A 22160-nucleotide genomic window follows, 5' to 3' on the forward strand; every position below is an offset into this window, starting at 1 on the left:
AGCGCTGTAGCTCATCTTCTGCTTCCGATGTGTGACTACAAAAATTGTATTATGTCTTCAGAAGACATAACAGAATGACTTCAAGACTTTGATCAACAGCAATCTTTTCAAAGATAATCACAACTATATAATATACAGTATGCATGCATTTATGAATGTATGCACCTGCTTATTTATTCACTCATTCATCTATTTTGTCTGTTTAATGGTGAACCATTATACACATTTCTGTCAAGTGTCAAGCACTGACCCCCATGGTGACGAGGAACTAACAGAAAATAACAACAAAGAGAACAAATCAATCCCATGTCACTGTCCACTCCAGGCCACCAGTGTGTCCCCGATCTATCATCGTGTGCTGAGTGTTGGGTCCTGCTCCAGACTTGGAGAGAACAAACCCAGCTGAGGGAGAATGCTGGGAATGTTCCTTAGGCTGACACAAGCCAGTTTGATGAGGCAATTAGAATGTTTTTGTTTTACACAACCCAGCCTTTGTCATTGAATGTTTTACATATTGTGAAAGAACTTGAAGCAGCCATCAGTCACAGTGTGAATGACCAGTGAGCAGCACTCTCCTCCTGGTAGATTATTCAAAAATAGGAAAATTATAGACCGATGGATAGATAAATAGATTGATAGAAAGATTATATTTCTTTAAAATGCAAATACATTTTTATAGGTTGCACAAAGGATGTGTCAATAAGAAAAGTAAGATTTTTTTTGTTAACTTACCCCGGGAACCAAATGCTAAAGTCAGGTTGCCAAGCCAAGTTTGAAGTACCGTTTTCTACAGAGAGCTGCAGACAAGCATCAAATGATAGTTTTCAAGGAAGGACATATAGTTGATCCTTTATTTTTCTGTTATTCCATTTTAGTTATATTAAAATGTCCAACATTTTATCATATCAAAAGAATTGTATATTGAATTGTAAAAGCAGGAAAGACCTTGAGACTATTTTAATGATCTAAACTGTGGCAGATCTAATTGCCTCTGCTCTTCATCTCACAGATCCACTTGAACACAGAGCTCTTTCCATTGTATATTTATTTGATTTTCTTATGATATTAAACTTCCTCTGGAGGAAAGCACTGGGATTAATATTCATTAAGATCTTCAAATCAGATACCATTGGTGTCAGATACCATTAGGTGTTTCCAGTTTATAAATACAGTGTTTACTTTGGTTGGAGAATGTCACTATTTTGTCATATAAACTCTAATTACTTTCATCTTCCTATCCATTAGTAAAAAAGTACCATTTTGCCCATGATTTACAGTACACTTGCATTGTAATGAATAGCCCCAATCATTTTGGTGAAACAATAGCAGTTCACATATGTACTGTGGACAGGCTAAGCCATTGTCACAGAAGCATTGTTTCCAGGTTAAAAAATCTCAGACATTTTCAAGGCATTTGCATGGTGCCATGAGGAGGAATCAAGTCCCTGCTAATTCCAATGATAATGTTAATTACAGCTAAAAGATTGAATTGAGAAATTTCTTTCGGGTTTAGATGGATTGAGGCATCCTGAGTACAGTATATACAAGAATCACAGGGCATGTTGTGTGTTCCCATTGCATCACTGTGCCTACAATTGGACAGCCCAGAAGCTAGTGAAGACAAGTAATCATCTCTGATGTTCCGTCTGTGTTTATGAGATATATTTTTGTTTTCATTTCAGGCTTGTTTTTATCAGTGCTTCAACTAAAACTAGAAGCCTTTATAATATATTACTGTAGAATACAGATAGATTGGCGATAAGATAAAAAAAAGTTAATTAATATATGCAAGAGACACGAACTGCTTACCCCAGAGCTGTGATATAACAACATTTGAAAAGCAGGCAGCAGGAACACACCATTGTAACCAGCATGTGAGCAGAAACAGAAGATGCTGGGTTTATAATTGCCTTTCTTTTTCCATTTTTTTAGCAAAACTGATGTTGTTCAACCAGGATCAAACCTAAAAGACATGGAAATGTTAATAACAAACTGCATGGCTTTCAGTGCATTTGCCAATGGGCACAAATGCAATAACATTAAAGTATGGCAATAATAACATGCACCTGTCATTATAAGAAGGCAATAATGTTAATATAACTATATTCAGAACATTGAAAGGATGGGCAAACATACAGTAATGTTTTCATATCGACAGTATATTGCCCCTACAAACATCATATGGATTTTTTTGAAATGGCAAAAAGGTAAGGTGGTTGTAAGCCTCATATGTGAATTGATTTTAACAGTGAATTTTTCATTCTGAAGAGGCACAGTCTGGCAGGTCTGGCCCCTGGGGGAGTTTTGTGCTAACAAAAGACCTCTGAAAGGCATTTGGTAGCTAGTGGCCAAAGCCAGTCTGCAAAACTGGCAGCCCATTACACAAAGCTGTGTATCAGAAACTGAAGCACAAGCCAAATTACAACCCGATTTATCATCTCCACGACATGGAGGGCTCTGTCCCGAAAGTGCTGCTCTCTGAGAAGAAACAAAACCATCACTGCAGCCTCAGAACACTGCCCTTACCAGAAAACATCTCTTTTAAAATGCAAACAGTGCGCCCTTGTCTTCCATTTCCTAATTATATTAGAAAAGAAAAGTAATATAATAGGCTTTTAGAAACACTCAGAAAAAGCATGAAATAATCTTATTGTATTTTTTTTTTTTCCTGAAAGCCTCGTTATTAGACAGCCTAACTATAACTTCCCATCCTGTCTTTTCCTACCCCCAAAAAATCCAGACTGTGTCCTTTATGGTTATTTTTACATAGTTTGATTTGAAATTCTTCCAAGAGACATCCAAATTGGAACCTGAACCAGTATACATAGGGATCACAACTGGCAGTATTTCAAATCCTACCAGTAGAGATGGCAATAGAAGTTTTTACCAGTATAAACAAAACACTAAAGGAGATCCTCAGCTAGTTTCATCCAAGTTGCACAAACAGTTATCAAGAAATTTGCTAAATTCCAGTGTAATCAGTAACACTGTATATGATTACATTGTAATTTTACATTTAATTACAATTTGACAAATTGACTGGATTAGAGTCCCTTCCTCAGTATACTGTATATCTTTGACTATACTGGAGCTATAACTCCTAAAGGTCTGGAGTGTATTTGAAACTTGTCTGGGGTTAAATAGAAGCGTCCAGTGATTTGATAGAGATTGGCCTTGCTCCACCTCTTGACTGCATGCATATTTGTAAAATCTACTGCTAGATCAATGATGCAATGGGTAATCTTTTTAACATGCATTGTGCCACCATTATTGTTTCTTCTGTTTGTGTTTCTCTCAAAGTTGGAGGCCTGGATCTATAAATCTCTCTTCTAACAAGTTTCCTGTTGACCTTAGGCCTGAGCTATTTATACAGATAATCTTCTTTGAGTGTAAATTATAAATGATTCTCTAGGGCAGTTACCTTTCATCATTTTGAACAGGAAATGTTTTCCTTGCTGTTTTTGGACATGTGGAAATTATATTCACTGGCACTGGAGTGAGGAATGCTGCAAATATGCAACTCATGTACACCTAATTTTGTTGACTGTACCAAAGATATAATGGCTGAGAAAGAGCGTAACCGTATACTTACACTGTCACTGAAAACTCCAGGTATCAGAAGCGCCAGATGCAGTATGTGTCACTCCCTTTAGTGGGTGTTACTCTGCCTAGCTACCTGTACTCTCTCTATGATGATTTATACAACATAATTATACTGCCTGGACCATTTTTTTAGGAATGCACAATCAAGAGCAAGGGTAAGACTCCAATATGTCACATGCTGTATTTGGAATCTGTCCCCTCAGGTTTGACATACAGTACCATGCACTTTGGGATAACTTTGTATAAAGCTAAACTCCCTTATAGATTATCAGATTCAGCCAATAAAAAAAAAAAAAAACAGCTTCACTCTATGTGTCGTATTATATACTGTATCAATTCAATCACAATTCTAGGCATAAGACACATGCCTCAAGCACACCACCAACGTACCAAAAATCATAAAACTTTTGTGAAAATTTAAAAGTCCCTTGATATAAAATACATAAATACTGCACCTCTGAAAATCTTAGTTGAACACTGTACCTCGTGTTTCTTAATTGCATACTGACATTTTTTCTGTGATCAGCATGTCAGCATTTCTTTTAGCTGAACACTTTTTCTTTTTAAGTGTGCATCAATTTATAAGTTAATCAGCCTGATTGAAAGATTTATTTATTTATAATGGATTTCCCATTGGGGTTTTGAAGGACAGAAGCTAACTAACATGTTATTGGTTATTGGCCTATGGAGCCAAAGTTGCTTTTGCACGAGCTGCCCAGGAGGAATTGTGAGACGAAATCAGCTGGATTTTTTTTTTTTAAACATCACATGTTAAACTAAATATTTGGCTTATAATTTGTTTGTTTTAATTGTATTTAAAACTTAGTTTACATATATGTCTTTACTTTTTAGACTACATGTGAGTGGTTTGGACTAGTGATATTATGAGGCTGGAACCTTTCTCAGTGTCAAACAGTCATCAGGAGTTTTGGCATTTCTCAACATCAAATGGATCTTTGAATTGTATGAAGGAATACACATTGAATTGGAATATTAAAAAAAATTCTACACTTTTTTTAATAATTACATACAATGGGGAATTGGTTTTGCAATTTTTTAAACTAAATGTATTTTAAAAGGAAATATGTTTGAGTACAGGAGCTATTCAATATGATGCTGGCCATCTCTTGAGACAGAAATAAGGGTACAAGGTTTTACTTGAATTGAAAAACAGGAAAGTAATAATCTAGGCCTGGGCTTACTTCCAACATTTAAAGGCTATAACAATTCAGGGATCAAGCATGCTTAGAGAAATGCTTCATTCTTGAGTTTTTTTTTTTTTTTTTTAATACTATGATTATTATTTATTTCCTTGTCATAAATGGATCTTTCTTGTGAGCCCCCTGAAAGCTAACACACAGGGTGGTAAAGAAAAGAAGCTACACATATACATGACGAATGTAGCAGATGAAAAATGAAGGAACGAGTGGCATTCTGCCAAGTATTTCTTATCCATTCGCTTTCAAAGAGGGGACGCCTATATAAAGCAGAATTCACCATGACTTCAAGAAGCAGATGCTCTGTATTTTTTTTACTCACTTTCTGCACCCTTAATAATAAATAAAGGCACCCCTCTATGTTGTGAACAATTTTGTACACCAGGAGGGTGAAATCTTTCTGAGTGTGTTTACTATAGATGGATGAAATAACCTTGCTCTCTAAATCTGCTGTAATTGTGTTTAGTTGATGTCAGCCTTGATATGTGTTCAGAAATACAGAAAGAAAACCTCCTGGGACCAGTGCACACGGTATTATTCAAAATAAGCTTTCATCATGCTAAAGCAAAAAAAAAACAAAAAAAAAACATTATGCAGCGCCTTTCAGAATAAGTCTATCCAAAGGAATATCTGCAAAGTTTATGCACACATAAACTTTCATTTGAACTTTACTGGCAGGGGCTAAGATGTTTTATTTAGATACTCACATGGCCATCAAATAGGGTCTTCTCTCCTTCATATAACCAAGTACTCTTCTGAAGTGTGTGGTCCTCAATGATACTGATTACTTATATTTCAATTTCCCAGAAAAACCACTTACACACTTGGGAGAAGAACATTATAAACACACATATTCAATGTTTGCTATCTATGATAGCATATGACAAGCTGTATTTTGTTTCATTGCTGTGGCACTAGTTTTAGATCAGTTGTCAATGCCATTTTTTTTTACAGCCAACAAATGCAGTTATAGTATAAATAACTTCATGATTGTGCTTAAGGCAAAAACAAATTAAACTGGTATTATACAAAATAAATAAATAAATAAATCTGGGATTGTCCTGTAATCTTTTTTTTTTTTTTTCTATTGAAACCCTGTTTATCTAGTATGTTGTGATTTTAAAACAATTAAATAGCAAATGTACTACCTCTGGAATCTTGTGAAAAGTATTCCTGAACTGAAGCATTGCTAAATACTCATAATCTGTTACAGATGCAGGGAATATTGCTATAACGCAAATTTCCTTTTTTTATCAGAAATTACACCTCAGGGAAGTCTTGAGCACCACATTTTAATGACCAAACCTTCAAATATTATATCATATGTATTACAGTTCCTTTTAGAATGGTTCATGAACCATACCCAGACTGTATGCAGATGGATGGCTCTTCATAGTAATAATGCATATTTTAATAAATATATTATTTATTCTGTACACCATTATGGCTTTCACAAATTTATTTTTGATTTTTTGTTTTTTGTTTAAAAATCTCATGCTCTTATTCCTCCTTTAAATAATGTTTTCTTTGGAACATTGTGTGGAGCTTCCTGTTAAATAAATACATAAATAAAGATAACTCGGACCTTCCTATACAGTCGAGCTGTATGTTTAGATTGGGGTTGGGCAGTTTTATACAGTAATTTGGGTCTTAGCACTACCACATGTACAGTATATGTGCATGGTTGTAAAGGCATTGTACAACATGCAACATTGTATTCTCAATACGGTCAAACATTCTCAGAACGTTTTAACTGTGACAGCAACCTCTAGGTTGTGTAGAACAGTTCAGGGTATTTTAAAAAATCATAATAAAAAATGAACTGACATAAACTTGGCAAAGTCTCTGCTGAACAGTAGAAGCACATTAAGAGCTTGACCCTTTACAAACAATTTATACACTAACCTTCTACAAAATGGAAATGTCCTGTTTAGTGATAAAGCATCTTGCTGCTATGCTGCAGTGGTTGCCAATGTGACCACAAGTCACATTGCCATTTAGCTCGATCGAATTACTTGGCTACAAGACAGATGTTACTCTTCAGGGGTTATGCTATGTATACAGTTGAAATGGCACAGTATATATTTTCAAAAAGAAAAATAAAGACCTTTCAAAATGTATATTGTCCTTGCTAGTGCTCATCTGAATTACTGTTTATAACACATGGGTGCGCTTATAAAAACATGTTTGTCAAAGGTAGAAATGTTGGTGAATTAATGTGTCATTTGTAGCAGCTTCAAAAAAAGAGAAATGTTTCAACTGGGGCTTTTTTCTTACTTAATTAAAAATACCAATTAACTATATAAAAAGGGAACGGTTTGCCAAGACTGTATATCTCATAACAACATAATGGAAAACATGACTTGATATTATGCAAACATGAGTAATGATATTTGAATGCATTTGGTTGGAATTTAAAACAAGAATTCTTAAGTTACTGTTGCTACCCGAAATCCATCAATTGTTAATAAGTAATTAGTACATAAGTTAATAAGCAGCGATTGGCTTAATATATGTGTTGTGTGTATAGAATAAAGATGCCAATTGGAAGGTTTGTATCAGACTCCTTGACTACCCGTAGTGTATAAACACAAGCAATCACAATACGCCATGCAGTATTTTTTACAATCTCTGGTGAGCATTTTTTTCTTACTAGAGTTCTAAAGGTCTGTTTTGCTTGTTATGGGGGAGGGGCTTGACGTCATTGTCACATTCTGATTGAAGTTCGGCATGCCATATATCAAACTGTAAGCTCATGTCTTTTATAAATGGAAGACTGCAGTTTTTTTTTTTTAATGTTCACCATGTCAACATCTTTGGCATCATGGCCAATTTTGGTTCACAATAGCTCTTTTGTAGACAATGAATAGGACCTACTGCATTATTGTTATTATAAAACATTAATTTAGTACAATTCTTTGAAAAAAATGTTTAGCATCAAAGTCTTCATCAATGTCTTTCTATTGTTTTTACATTTGAGCCATGATTAGCACAAATGATTAGCAGAACCACACATGGATAGGACTGGGTGATTCTCTTAGTATGCTTATGGACCAACAATATTGACTTATCCAAGCCAGAACTTGCATAATAGGCAAGCTAAGTCACATGACTCACATCTCTTTCATAACTGTCTGATCCAATCAGTAGTCCTCTCAATGCAATGGAAAGACATTAGGAACTTCTTCTATTACAAATTGCTTCTTTCAGAAGGCTAAAATACTGGCGAAGACTGTGAGCACAAACTCAAACAAAACTGGAGAAAGACTTTGTGGCAATACTTGTAGAAATTAAATAACTGCATTCCCTACATATGTGTTACTAGAAGTTCAGTATACAAATACAATTCATTTGTATAATAATTTTTTTTAAAAGCAAAAAGCTTTTCTAAAAAGCAATATTTTAGTGGTGTTCCGGTACCTTCAGTTTCAGGACTACATCACTGACAAGCAGAGGTTTTGGACAGGTTAAATAGCTATACATGCAAGCAGTTCCATCAGTATTTATGATAATGCAGTTTGGAAGGCAAGTCTACGGTATGCCTATACCTTACTTGCCCTGTAAAAATATTCCACACTTTTTATATGTATGCTGGTAAATTGAAAACACATTCAAATTACCATTGAGGTTTCATTTTTATATTTTACTGACACAATAAAGATTCAAAAGATGTAAGTATAATCCTTGTAAAAAAAAAAAAAAAAAAAAAAAGGAATTGAAAAAGTAATACTAATAATCCAGACTGCTGTAGTGCACCAGAGCAGGTCTTACTTCATATGTCTGCACATTTTATTGTTTGACACACATTTTCTATTTTATAAGAAATGAAGACTCTCTTGTTTGTGGATTTCCAGATAGAGTAAATGATGTGAAAAGGCACTGCACAAAAAAAAAAAAAAAAAAAAAAAAATCATTTCCTGTGTTATATGGAGCAAATAATATCAGTAAGGAAAACCTGGCAGGGAGATTCGAGATATCCACCTTTACATTGATAACCATTTGTTCATTTCCTGACAACAAAAAAATATAAATCTCTTCAAAAATTAAATAGCCTGGCTTGTTGGAGCAGCTTCTGCTGTTCTGTGGTAGACAGGCAACTCAAATATTAATCACAGCATCAGTTATTACACTTGTATGAGCTCACTGTGGCAAGAAGCTAATACAGTGCATATGGTTGAATTTTCCTACTTTTGTGTCACTTTATTTTCTCTGTGGGACAGATTTGCATTTTAATAGAAGTAGTTTATTGACTTCTCTGTTGAGTTCATAGTGCCACAAGTGGTATCATTAAGTGAGCTAAGCCGGATTAATACTGATGGTAAAGTCAGATAATACAATAACAGAGGCTCTCATTTCCATCTGGATTAGGTAAAGAGACCAGGCCTGTCTGTGGCAGGGTGATAATTTGTAAGCACGATATGTTGTACTTGAGAGGATAAGATTACATTTAGTGGGCTTAACTGTCATTCCTGTAAGTCAATTACTTCATCTTTTCAGGTTTTGAATTTCTTTATGAGTAAAATAAATTGAATATCGAGCTGCTACAGAGCTTTATAGACTCAAAGAGCCAGTCCCAGCCAACGTGGATATTTGACACATTCTGGGCCAGAAGGGTTTGGGTTCAACTCTGTAAGCAAAACATAAATTCTTTTCAAAAGCAGCAATGGCAGCATGGCCGCGATAATGCCAGAATAACACACAGATGAATTAGAATCTATTTTTATTTATTTATTTTCTAAAAAGAAAATACATTGTTTTATTCACAGTTCCTCAACATGCTTGCTTTACAAATGAATCCTTAAACGTATTTATTGCATTCCCTTTCAATTCGAAGACGACCACCAACGTTGCTATGGGATATGCCTGCCCATTGGGTAGGTATTGCTGATCTCTCTATATCAGAGCTGCTGATAGGCCCCTTCCTGGGATGACGCACTTAGTCCCGCCCACTGAGGGATTAAAACCATCATCCTGAGGAAGCCATTTCTCTTTTTGCTTCTCAAGACGGTACGGTAAGACCTCTGTGTTTAGCTGAGCATGTTGATAGAAAAGAGTTGAGTCGACCGCAGTTCCGCTTCATTCGTGCTGAAAGCCGGCTTGCCGCTTTCCTGGAATCCGGAATCTTTCAGCAGCCTGCTTGCTTGAATACCGTTCCTCCACGGGGCTAGGCCTTGCTACATCAACACTGTTGAGTGATTCCACCAGCCACTGTCTGGCAGCTGGATTGGGCCTTGTTTGTTTGGCTGCCACTGCGTGTCTCCCATCTGTGTATTAGAATGCATGACCCTGCTTGTCAGGGTCGTGCTGTGGATTAACTGCAACACGGTTGTTAACATCAGCCAACCAGCTGTGTGTTCCTCCACCAGGGTCTGTTTACACTCTGCTGTAGAGTGGGCTGAATAAGCCCACCCACCTCGGTAAGTTGGGCCTTCACACCAAACAACTGTGTTCTCCCCCAACTATTTTCTACCGTGTTTTTTGCTGTTTGCTTTTCAGCTCGCCCTGCCACGGTTTAGGCCCTTGTGTCTCCCTGATATATGCTATGCACTGACCAGGTGTGTGACCACATGGTTTGGGTAGACACCATTGCATAGCTGTCCCCCAGTGCCTCTGTATCTCGGTACACGTGTAGCCCTTGGTACCTCAGTGCGCACGGTGCTCTATGTGCACAGTGTTTGGTGCACAGAGTGCACATGTTGTCCGGTGCTAACCGCGTCCAGTGCACATGTTGTTCGCAGCACTCGGTTAGGACACATGGTGCTGCATGGTACTTGGTGCACATACTGCTCATGGTACTTGGTGCACACGATGCTCGGTCCCCACGATGCTCAGTGCACACGAATGGGACGCGCTGCAATGTTTTTGCAGGTCCCCTGGATGCCAGCAGCAGATCCACACCGGTCCGTGTTCCGGATGCAGGCTATGGCTCCTCGCCCTCAAAAATTCCCAGACTTCACGGAGGAGGTACGCTCCTCCTGGGATCGTCCGGTCTCCGCTCCAAGCATGCTGAAGCAGGCCGCACAGCTTGCCTCTTTGCAAGGCATCGAAAAGCTGGGCCTAGCGGGGTTTCCCCCAGTAGACTCCACCATCGCAACCTTGGTCAAGGCCCTGCTGGTGAGAGAATTGGCCAGAAATGCGACGTATCTGAACCCGCAATGCAGGATGACAGAGATGCCTCTTAAGAGGGCGTATGCAGCGGAGGCACAGGTAACCAGCCTGGCAAACAACGGGTATGCTGATGGCCTATATGGACAGCGTACTGCATGAGACCCCACCACTGAATTACGTCTCCTGTCTGGCATGCTGCTCCAGATCTGCGGTTTCCAAGGGCAAGCTCTTGTCCGGAGCCTGGTTAGTTTAGGTGTTGCTCGCAGACATCTGTGGCTGTCGCAAGCCAAGTTACTCCCTCCCCATGCTAGGCTGGCAAGCTCATCTGATGTGGACTGTCACCAGGACAGTTCAGGTTACCACGGCTTTGCTGGCACAACCACTGTGCACAACCAGGCCCTGCCAAGAGGCAGACAGAGCATTAACCGTGGCCAACCCGAACAACAGCATCTCAGGAGGTGGTACCATGGCCACCGCCCTAGGCAGCCACCCCAAACTGTCCCGCCACAACCTTAGCAGCCCCAGCAAGGCCCCTGTGGGCTTGTGGCCTCAGACCCCCTTTTTGGCACCACATCTGCTTCACTGGTCTGCTTGCACCTCAGACACCTGGGTGCTCACCACTGTGCACCACAGTTATGTGCTTCAATTCCTCTTGGGACCTCCTCCCTTTCGAAGAATCACAAATACTTTCGTGACAGACCCTCTCCAGGCCTCGGTACTTCCCTGAACCCACCTCCCACGAAGAGGGGTACTACTTGAGGTACTTTCTGGTGCCCAAAAAAGACATCAACTTTCACCCCATCTTAGACCTGAGGCTTCTCAATGGGTTCTTAAAAGAAAGGAGGTTCCAGATGCTGATTCACTGTCACCTTCTGGCTTCACCACCATGGACTTAAGTGACATGTATTTTTGTCCAGAGCACAGGAAGTATCACTGCTTTGCCTCTCAGGGAAGCATCTACTAGTTCGCTGTTCTGACATTCGGCCTCTCCCTAGCTCCTCGTACGTTTTCAAAGTGTGTGGATGCTATCCTGGCCCCCTGCAGTTGAAGGGGATCAGAGTAATAAACTTGACAACTGGTTGATCTGTTCCTAGTCGTGAGAGGGAGCAGTGGTCCACATGGTGGTTGTAACAGAGCATCTGGCAAGACTGGGCCTCACCACCGACAATGCAGAGTTGGCTTACACTGGTGCAGTGCACAACATAATTGGGGCTCCGGCTGGACTCCGGTATGATGCACGCATACCTGTCGGATGACAGAGTAGCAGCTATTCAGAGTTGCCTCTCCCTGTTTCGATAGGGATCACAGGTCACTCTAATACTGTGCCAGAAACTCTTGGGTCCAATGGCTGCAGCCACATCAGCCATTGAGTTGCGTCTACCCCGCATGCGCCTGCTACAAGCGTGGCTCAATGCATTCCACCTACATCCCAAGCGTGACAGACACCGATGGCTGGTGGAGGACAACCTCTCACCTGTGTAAGGGTGTGCGGATGGAGGTTGTGTTAAACTGCCAAGTGGTGATGACAGATGCCTCCAACTTGGGTTCGGGGGTTGTCTGGGAAGGCAGAGGAGTCCATGGCTCCTGGTCGGACTACTGGACATCCCTGCACATAAACATGCTGGAGTTGCAGGGGGTCTCTCCACCTCTTCCTCCCGGTGCTGTGGGGTACACATGTGTTGATCTGGGCGGACAACACAACAGTGGTGGCGTATGTCAACCAGCAGGGTGGCCTAAGGTCCTTGAAGTTACATTGCATTACCTTCAGGATCTTAACATGGGCTGAGAGGAACTTGCTGTCCCTGCAAGTGACGCACATTCCCGGAGTGACGAATTGGGCAGTGGACCTCCTCTCGAGGGAAGGACCTCCTCTTGAGGGAAGGTCCTCATCCATCAGAGTGGCACCCCCACCCTCAGGTAGTGGAGCGCAGCTGGGAACGATTCAGGAGATGAACCACTGCCGCCTGTCGTACTCCCTCTACGACGCCTTAGCACAAGAAGAGCCCGAAACGTTTTTTGTATACTTTCCCACCTATACTTGCTGCTTCCGGTCTTTCTCAAAAAGGTCTGCTTAGAGAAAGTGTCAGTTCTCTTAGTGGCCCCCAGGAGGGCAAGGAGAATCTGGTGCTCAACTGGATTCCAGCTCTTAAAAGGCCAGCCCTGGGAGATCCCGCTTCACCTGGATCTTTTCAGTCAGACGAGAGGCACTATTTGGCACCCGGAACCAGGCAGGTTCCAATTATGGGTCTGGCCCCTGAAAGGGACCGCTGGTTAGCCCTAGGGCTATCAGACAGGGTTGTGGGTACATTGCAGAATGCTAGGGCAGATTCCACAAGGTTGTTTTATGCCTACAGGTGGAAGTATTTCCAGAACTGGTGTCTAACTAAGAGTCATGACCCAGTCTCTTGCCCCATGTCAGTTATCTTACAGTTTCTGCAAGAACTGCTTGATGTTAGTAGGTCACATTCCACTTTGAAGGTGTATTTAGTGGCTATTTTTACATGTAATGCCCCATAGATTCGGTATCTCCTTGTGCTCATTTTTTGGCTACATGGTTTCCTAAAGGCGCGCGGCGATTACATCCACCCAGGAGGACTATTCTCCCAAATGGAGCCTTGCTATTGTGCTGGTGGCTCTCACGTAGGCCCTGTTTGAGCCCATATACTCCATAGAGTTGAAGTACCTGTCTATGAAGACAAACCCTGCTTTCCTCCCAAGGGTGATCACAGCCTTCTACATGAATCAATCTGTGGAACTGAAGTCTTTCCATCCACCCCCCGTTTTCTGCAGAGGAGGATAAGAAATTTAATTTCCTCTGCCCAGTGTGGACATTGAGATGCTACATAGATAGTACAATAGCTCTGTGTCATTCTGACCAGCTCTTCGTCTGCCACAGGATACGGACCCTAGGAGAGCCCCTCTCAAGACAGCGACGGTTGCATTGGATTGCGGACACAGTCTCATCTGCATATGATGGTGCTGGCTTACCCCCGCCTGGGAGGGTAGCTGCACATTCAAATAGTGTTATCTACAACTTGGTGGGCCTCGCTGTCTGACATTCGTACTGTGGCTAGCTGGGCTACATTGCATACTTTCTCCATGTTCTACCACCTTAATGTAGTAGATCCTTCCATCTCTTCCTTAGGCATGAGAGTCTTGAGGTTGCACGCCCGCACTGGTGACCTTCGGTTAATTATCCTCGGTTAGGTGATTATGAAGTGTCTCACGCGTGCTGCTGTTCCTTCTCCCTCACGACGGCTCTGGTATACTTTCCCGTAACCATAGTTATGGTATGTAACCTAACGTTTCTAATAGTCTGTACCTGACTCAAATATTCACTTACATATTTATTGCACGACAAGTCATTTTTAAAAACAGCGCAACTCGAATTAAAGACAAAAAACCCTAAAAGTATTCAAATGCACTTCATTACTCCAATTGAAAGGTTTCAGTTTCATATTAGTTAATTTTCAACAAAGAGGAGATACATTCTTTAAAGAAATAAAATGGTGACACAATGGCGGATTTATTTATCATTACAGAAGTTATGTACTGCACAATATCATAATTATTACTTCTACCACCCATTTCAGCGGTTCCTTTTTTGACAGATTGAACTGGAATGTTATTTTTATGATCTCAGAAGCTGAAGTTGTATTTGGTGCATTAAGTATTGTGGGCTTCTGAATGATGTCATCTTCCAAACTCCCAAAGCCATTGGCTACTTCATATTGCAGATTATTATGTCTGTCCTTTGGCTTGTTATTATAAAAGTAAAGTAATAGAGGCTTCATATTGGTGGAAGCTCTTTTTGTCTGGCAGCACGTTTAAATGGATTGTTTGTAAACTTCAGGCCACTTCAACAGATTACTATATATATATATATATATATATATATATATATATAGTAAAGTTAACAACTTTGTATAAAGTATTTGTTATAATGGCTTTTTCTCCTTTCATAGAACAAATTGATTTGTTTCTGCTTGGTATATATGAGTACTGAATGAATTTAGGAATACAGGTTACACACAGCAACATGGACTCGGATTACAAGGTCAGCTACAACTAGCTTGCTACATTAAAGTCATGTAGAAAGTACAGGTCACTTAATGTTAAGGATTCAATAGGTCCCCAAGGTCTATCCAACACCTCTATTCTCACTTTCACTTAATACGATCATCACCTTAGACGTGCCCTTTCTCAACCATAGGTTGTAATTCACTGTCTGTGAGATTAACAGGCCTATTCAAGCAAGGAAGGGGTAGTGCTGAGAAAGGAACACTGTTTCTGCTGCTTATAATATTTCAACTCCATGCTCAATACCTTTAATACATAATGTGGTGCCTTTGATGACTCTGAATCTAGAGGCAAGCATGTATATTAATGCCTGCTTGCATGGTGGATTATTATTATTATTATTATTATTATTATTATTATTATTATTATTATTATATTATTATTATTAGTAGTAGTAGTAGTGTTGTTGTTATTAGCAGTAGTAGTACTAGTTGTTCTAAAAAGTTAATAAAAGACTCAAGTCCTTATTTTCAAAGCGTTTACTCCAGTCTTTAATTAATTCCTATTTTTTTTCAACAGAGAAAATATAATATTAATGTTACCAAATGAGAAACAAACAACTTGAGGGTGCTTGGGAGACTGTGTATTATATTCCCTAGCTGTTTCCAGTTTTGTTATATTAACATGTAGTTTTTCCCCATTCAAAAAAAAAAAAAGAGTTAATTAAAGAATGGATTAAACACGTTGAAATATAGCCCCCAGTGTTTTAAATCTGTCAGTCACCGTGAATTCCTCACCTTGATTTCTTGAAGCCTATGTGCCCTATACATTACAGCAGAAATTAAATTTTTAACTGTGTCAAGTGTCGTTTTGTAATCATTAGTAGTAAATTGTTATGTTATGTTATCCAATGAAAACAGGAAATCTGTTGTTTTACATATATGCTTTGTCAATAAGCAAACAAACAAAGCCTATAAATACATTTAAAAGAATTAAAATAATAAAATAAATTCATTTAAAGATGTGTATGTGTATTTTCATGTGTTTACCCTTTTCTCTACAAAACTCGTGGAAAAAATAAATTTTGTACATATGGGAAATTTAGCTTAGGGGTAAAAAAAAAAGAATCAATATAATAATGGTCTGTTCAATATTTGATTCATGTTTGCCCAAGACACAATAAATCAGAGCATAAAGTTTGTATACATTGGTTTTCTAACTTGAAAGTATGCATTTAAAAACCTTAGCCATTTCCCATTATGTTGCTATGGCTATGATTTCTAACTCTTTCCTAATTGTAGGTAGTTTAAAAGCCATTTTCTGTTAGAGTGCACAAATCCATTATATTACTACGAAATAGCATTAACGTAATGGGATCCACAAAGATGGCCAGCAATCCTCTGTTTGATAAATCTTCTCATCTGTTTTGCTACTAAAGACCTAAGAAAGATTTGATCAGAGACCCTTTTAATTGTTTATGCACAACCATATTAGGTCAGACAAAGCCTTGTTGCAAAGAGATGGAATGAAACTGTAAATGAAACTGAATTCCAACTCTTATTTGAGTCTATCAGCTGTACCCTTCCTGCTGTAATCCCCATGTTCTCTCGGTCTCCTATGCTCTTCTCATTAAGCCTTATCTCTCTCTTGCTCTCTGGCTGTCTAATATTATTTTAATTTGTATTCTCTGCTGTTTGCTACTCACCATAAGGAGATCCACTCTGGGCCCATCTCCTTCGTGACAAATTTCACTTTTCATGCTATTGAGTATACTGCCATTCTCATACTGCACATATCTCCTTTGTATCAAAACCTTTTGACTGGAACCACCACCTCCTCTCTGCAGCCTGTGGTTGTGATAAGACCTTGTAATGAGGGGTCTGTATCCACCTGATTTAATTATAGAAGCTTTAAACTGTTTTATTTTGCTTCTCATTTTATTGTCCTTCGCCAGTGTGTCCCTATACTGTAAACTTGGAAATATTGCGGTTTTCCAAAGCTAATGTGGACAAACTGTGGTATACATTATATGTTTTCTATTGAATCCTATGTTCAGGTTTATCTGTATGTGGGAAGTCTGAAGAGAAGCCCTGTCTATAGACCGTACCGCAACTGTGACAGCAGGCCAAGCCTTTGCATCTTCTTATAGTCTATGGGGACTAGTTTCCATGTTTATTTGATTCAGTCTAGCCTGTTTTGATACAGTGCATTGCTTATAAGTCACAGTTCAGGTTAATTTTCTTGCATAGCCGAGAAACTGAGATATACTGAACTCATCCCCGGGAGATTCACGCTATATATATATATATATATATATATATATATATATATATATATATATATATATATATATATATATTTGTATCTTCTAGTAAGATCTAGAGAAGAGTAAGAGAGAGAAGAGAGAGAGAGTCTTTAAAGAGGTTCCTTAACCATTGCTATTCAACTCCATTTTTAAACTTGCAGATTTCATGAAACTGGAAACATTTTTTTTGACAGAACATGCAGCCAAACCAGGTGTGGGTCAGAGACATCTTTATTCATATCGTCTGGTCTTTATCTTACACTGTCCAATACTGACCCTTTAGTCAATGCTTGTCAAATCCTTCTGTGGCTTTCCTAGATAATCACGCAGCCTAAGAAGGCAATCATTTCTAGTGAAATTAGCCCAGATAACCAAAACAAAGTTTTGCTGAGAAGTCTTTTTTCCTTTTCAATATTCATTATTACTTATCTGAAAAAAAGCTATTTAATTTAATTTAATACCACTTTGTGTTCCCTCCCAAATATTTTTTTTACCAGTAAAAGCCCATCAGTTTTATTTCCGTAAAAAGGGGGGATTCAATGAATCTGACATTGTTGGTTATGTCTTGATATAATTAATATAGAATATTAAAGAAGTGTACATTTATTTTCCCTACCAAGTCCTCCATTTCAGATTGCCTGTGGAGATTTAAGAAGCCTTCCAGATTCATTTAAGGCTTTATTAATTTAAAAATTAGCAAGTATTTGTAGTTAAATCATCTTATTCATTTTATTAATTTTTTTCTCCTTATGTGTATAATTAAGCTTGTAAATTATTCAGTTTTCTACAAATTAATTACTGAATTAATCTGAGCATTTCCTCTTTAAAGGCATAGGTTTTGTTCTAAATAATGTTAAAAATAATAAGTAATACATTATTTGCTTTAAATAAATATATACCAAATTTGTTTTATAAGGAGCACCAACAAAAATAAAGAAACAAATACAATAAATATATTATTATATTTTATTGTTTGGTTCCAAAAATAAACTGAAGAAAGAAAGACAGCTGTCTTTAAAGGTTAAATGACTTTTAATTCAGTTGATTTGAACTGTGGGGGGTGAGATTTAACCTCAGCACAAGCATATCACTATCCTCGTGTAATGACTTGGTATCCATGACACAGCCAGGTCTGTCCAGACAATATAGTGTTTTAATGAATCTAATCTTCACCATCACAGCATGTTCAAGGCAGAAAATTAATGAGAAGAAGTTAAATGATCCCCTTTCATGTGTATAATTTTTTTTTTTTCTAAGGATTAAGGGATTAACCCAGTGTTAAATCCTTAAAGTGGTTCAAATACCTTAATATTCATTACATAAAACACAAAGGCATGCACGCTAATCAGATCTTACCTTCTAATCAGTTTACATGGAGCCTGTCACAGTGGTCATCATGTGTGTATGTAAAGAGTGTTTTCCGCCTCTTAAGAAAATGCTACTGTAAAAATTCAAATAATAATAATATGGTTATTTAACAATCTTTTATAGCACTATAATCATCAAAAAGTAGATAGTGTAGCAACAATAAACACAATTCGTTGGGTATTATTATTATATTCTGTGCTGTTCAGTTCTCATTACTTATAGCAATGGTAGGGAAGGGTTAAGGACAAGGGTGGGGATTAACTGACCTGACAGAAAATCTGATTTTGCAAGTCTTGTGACATGAGAAGGAAAAGCATTCAGGAGTTGGTGTATGATATACAGTGTGTCCTTAAAAAGCTTCCATAGCACAGTGAAATGAGTTGAAGGTGATTGAGCTACATGCACCCCATGCCCTTTTTTTCACCCAGCAGGTGGAAACCAGTTCCTTGACAGCATGAGAAAGAACGCTTACATCTTAAGAACGGTGTCAGTGTCTGTAAGTTAGCTTAATAAGTGTTTAAGAATCGACTGGTGTTTCAGCAGTACAGCAGTACTCCAGCTTGCTACTCACTCCAGCATGGAAGACAGAGGTGACATTTTACCAAAAATAATATATTTAGTAGGGTTTTAAAGGTCATCGTCTTGGCTAGACCAGCAAAGGGATACTATTTTAAACACTGCTGTGCCCACAATGCTTCAGCTGTAAATGAAAATATACACTGTATATTGAATTCAGTTTATTGTAATTCCCAGAGAAAAAAATGAAAGAATGTCTTAAATCTCAGCATAATGAAATAATGATTTAATACAAACATTAAAAAAAATACTCCCATTTGAAAAATACTATAGTTTACTACAGTATACTACATCATGTAGTATAATATTCTTAAACACTGTTTTGGCCAGCCTTATTTTTATATACGATGAAATATATTAATTTTCATTATTATAATATTTACTCTAATGGCAGCATTGTGATTTGATATAAAAATGTAACTAATATTCCCAGAAGGGAAGATTACATATGACTGATTTAATAGCTTCTACCCATTAAAATATGCATTGCTTAAATTACTATATGTTGGTTGATTAAGTGGCAAACCACACTGATGTCTCTCGTAACTTGGTGCTCCTGTTTCTACATTAATACTAAAGAGACTTCAAATTGCCAACTGAAAATATTTAAACACCAAATAAGTACATAGATAAACTGACCCCTAAACTACCAAACTGCACCTATAATAAACTGCCATATTACTACTACCACTAAAAGTTATCACCTCTCCTTTAGACTGTGAAATCAGATGAATAGCAGGTTTATAAGAACTTTACAGCAATTCAATACAGCATTTTTATTTTATTACCTATGTAGAGCCATAAGACTTATCTATAGCTGGTAAACGACTGATAGCATTGATTTCCCGCTATGGTGGAATTTTGTCCAAATGCCAATAAAATATATAACTAGGAACTTGGAATATTTTATTCATATTCAGGTGTCAAGAAAAAAAAAAAAAAAAAAAAAAAAACAACAACACCCACCTTCTGGAAATGGACATTTTTATGCTAGAATTTTATGATTACTTTTTTTTTTAAGGCTCCCAATCCATAATGACAGGACAGTGCGGAATGTCACAGCACTGCTACTAAAAAAATAACATAAATAAATAACTGCAGTTGGAATACTGTTACTTGCAATGGAACAGTTGTATTTCATCTTCAGGTTATATAATCCACAAACACACACAAAATGTTTTATCAGCAAGTGTAAAGGGCGATGACACCAAAACACAGATTTTAAAAATAACATCTTCTGTCCCAGCTGCCCACAGCCCAATGGAAACTCTTTGTTCTAGGCTTTGAATTATCAGAAATATAATCCTTTTCCCACATTTTTACAGTCAAAAACACACTAAAGATTGCCATTATCTTAACATCGCTTCGATCCGCCACTGTTCAGTTGATTAAATAGACCCCTTACTTAAAAACATTATTTGTTATTTTTTATTTGGAAGGTATAAAATAATTGAAGAAGTGAACCAGCAATCCTATGCTAACGGGATCATAGTTTTTTTTTTTTCTTTTTTTTTCTTTAACAGTAAGCCAATTGGAAAAGGTCATGCTTAATATCACTCCCTTCTTCTTATTGCTATGGTTCTCAAGAACCGGCAGTTTAATGAACCTCTTGCTTTCTCTCTCCTGTTTCAACTAACTTAGGGTTCATTAATTCAATAATGAGTCACAGTAACAGGTCTCAGATCAATGACATTACATTCAAAGCAGGTCCTAATTACATGGGCTGATGTGAAGGTGTTTAGATACTACTGGAATACGTTTTTTACCTAATGTTTATGTCAAGGTATAAGTCACTGAAAAGGGTTTAAATCTCAGCATAAATGCTGTTAAAAATTATTGGTGATTGATTGACGTGGTAACTATAAATACGGTGACCAGAAACCTAAGCTGTGCTAGGGAATTGTGTTATGATAAAGAAGAAGTAGACATAATTATATAATTTGGTCAGATGAATATTCAATGCTTCATTAAACAGGTACATCTTTGTTTTTGAACCATCAAATATGATGACAAAATTATTATAACTGTGTACTGGTTAGCTGAAGCTGGTTTACCATCTATCTTTTTGACGATGCAGTTTTCTTTTTACTGCAGTGAAACCCTTAATACTCACGATAGGTGAGGGATATTCATAGTTACAGACAGGCATCCAGACTGGCTACTCCTGTAAACGTGTTCAACACTGTCTCGGAAATGACAAGATAACTTTGTTTTAATGCCACATTTATCCATGACCCCTTTGAACAACTTAGGTTGCCAAGTGTGGTAGGTTTATGACTAGACTGGACCATTTGAGTTGCACAGCAATCAGATCTCAATAAATTCAGACCACACTGGGCTGGGCTGGATTTCTGCTTAGGACTCAGGAGAGGGGCACTGAATTAATTGCAAATATAAACCACTGCAAATGAAACAATGTTTATTGTAGTCAGTAACATCTGCACAGATAAGAAAATGCATGTTTAATAAATTTGTACTGAAAAAAAAGTAGTTATTTTTAAAAGGCTTTATGAAATCTGTTACACCTTCATGACTGAAGGATTACAAAGGTTATGTGAATGGAACTGCAAATCACATTATAATGACAATCCCACATGTTACAGCACATAAACTTTGCTTTTTACAATGCATGATCAAAAATAATTCTCTTCAGATTTCTCCAATCTGTTTTTTTTTTTTTTTTGAATTTTTTTAACAGTGTTCAAAATAAAGGATACCTTTTAATCTTTAAATCTTTCTTTTTGGGCTCATGAAGGATTAAAGATAAGTAGAAAGGGTTTAAGCACATTAAAAAATAAGACTAAGCCCATGCAAATTACAAGATAGATATGTTTAGTAGGGTTTGGGAATCCAAATTTAATATCAAGGGCCAGGTTCTAACTTCCATAAATTGTAAGAAAAACAAAACAAAACAAAACAGTGTTTTTAACTTTTAATAGAAATATGTAACATTTTTAATTGCC

General features: G+C 37.7%; 1 long non-coding RNA gene across 1 annotated transcript; it reads right to left on the reverse strand.

Annotated features, from left to right (window-relative positions):
• Positions 1–694: 694 nt before the first annotated feature.
• Positions 695–19268, reverse strand: LOC121321616. The gene is made up of 3 exons (XR_005950961.1): positions 18610–19268; positions 1810–1963; positions 695–797 (listed from the first exon to the last, which is right to left on the reverse strand). It is a non-coding gene; the product is annotated as an uncharacterized LOC121321616 (long non-coding RNA).
• Positions 19269–22160: the final 2892 nt, after the last annotated feature.

This window comes from Polyodon spathula, chromosome 10 (genome assembly GCF_017654505.1).
Source record: "Polyodon spathula isolate WHYD16114869_AA chromosome 10, ASM1765450v1, whole genome shotgun sequence".
In the NCBI taxonomy this organism is placed as follows: domain Eukaryota; kingdom Metazoa; phylum Chordata; class Actinopteri; order Acipenseriformes; family Polyodontidae; genus Polyodon; species Polyodon spathula.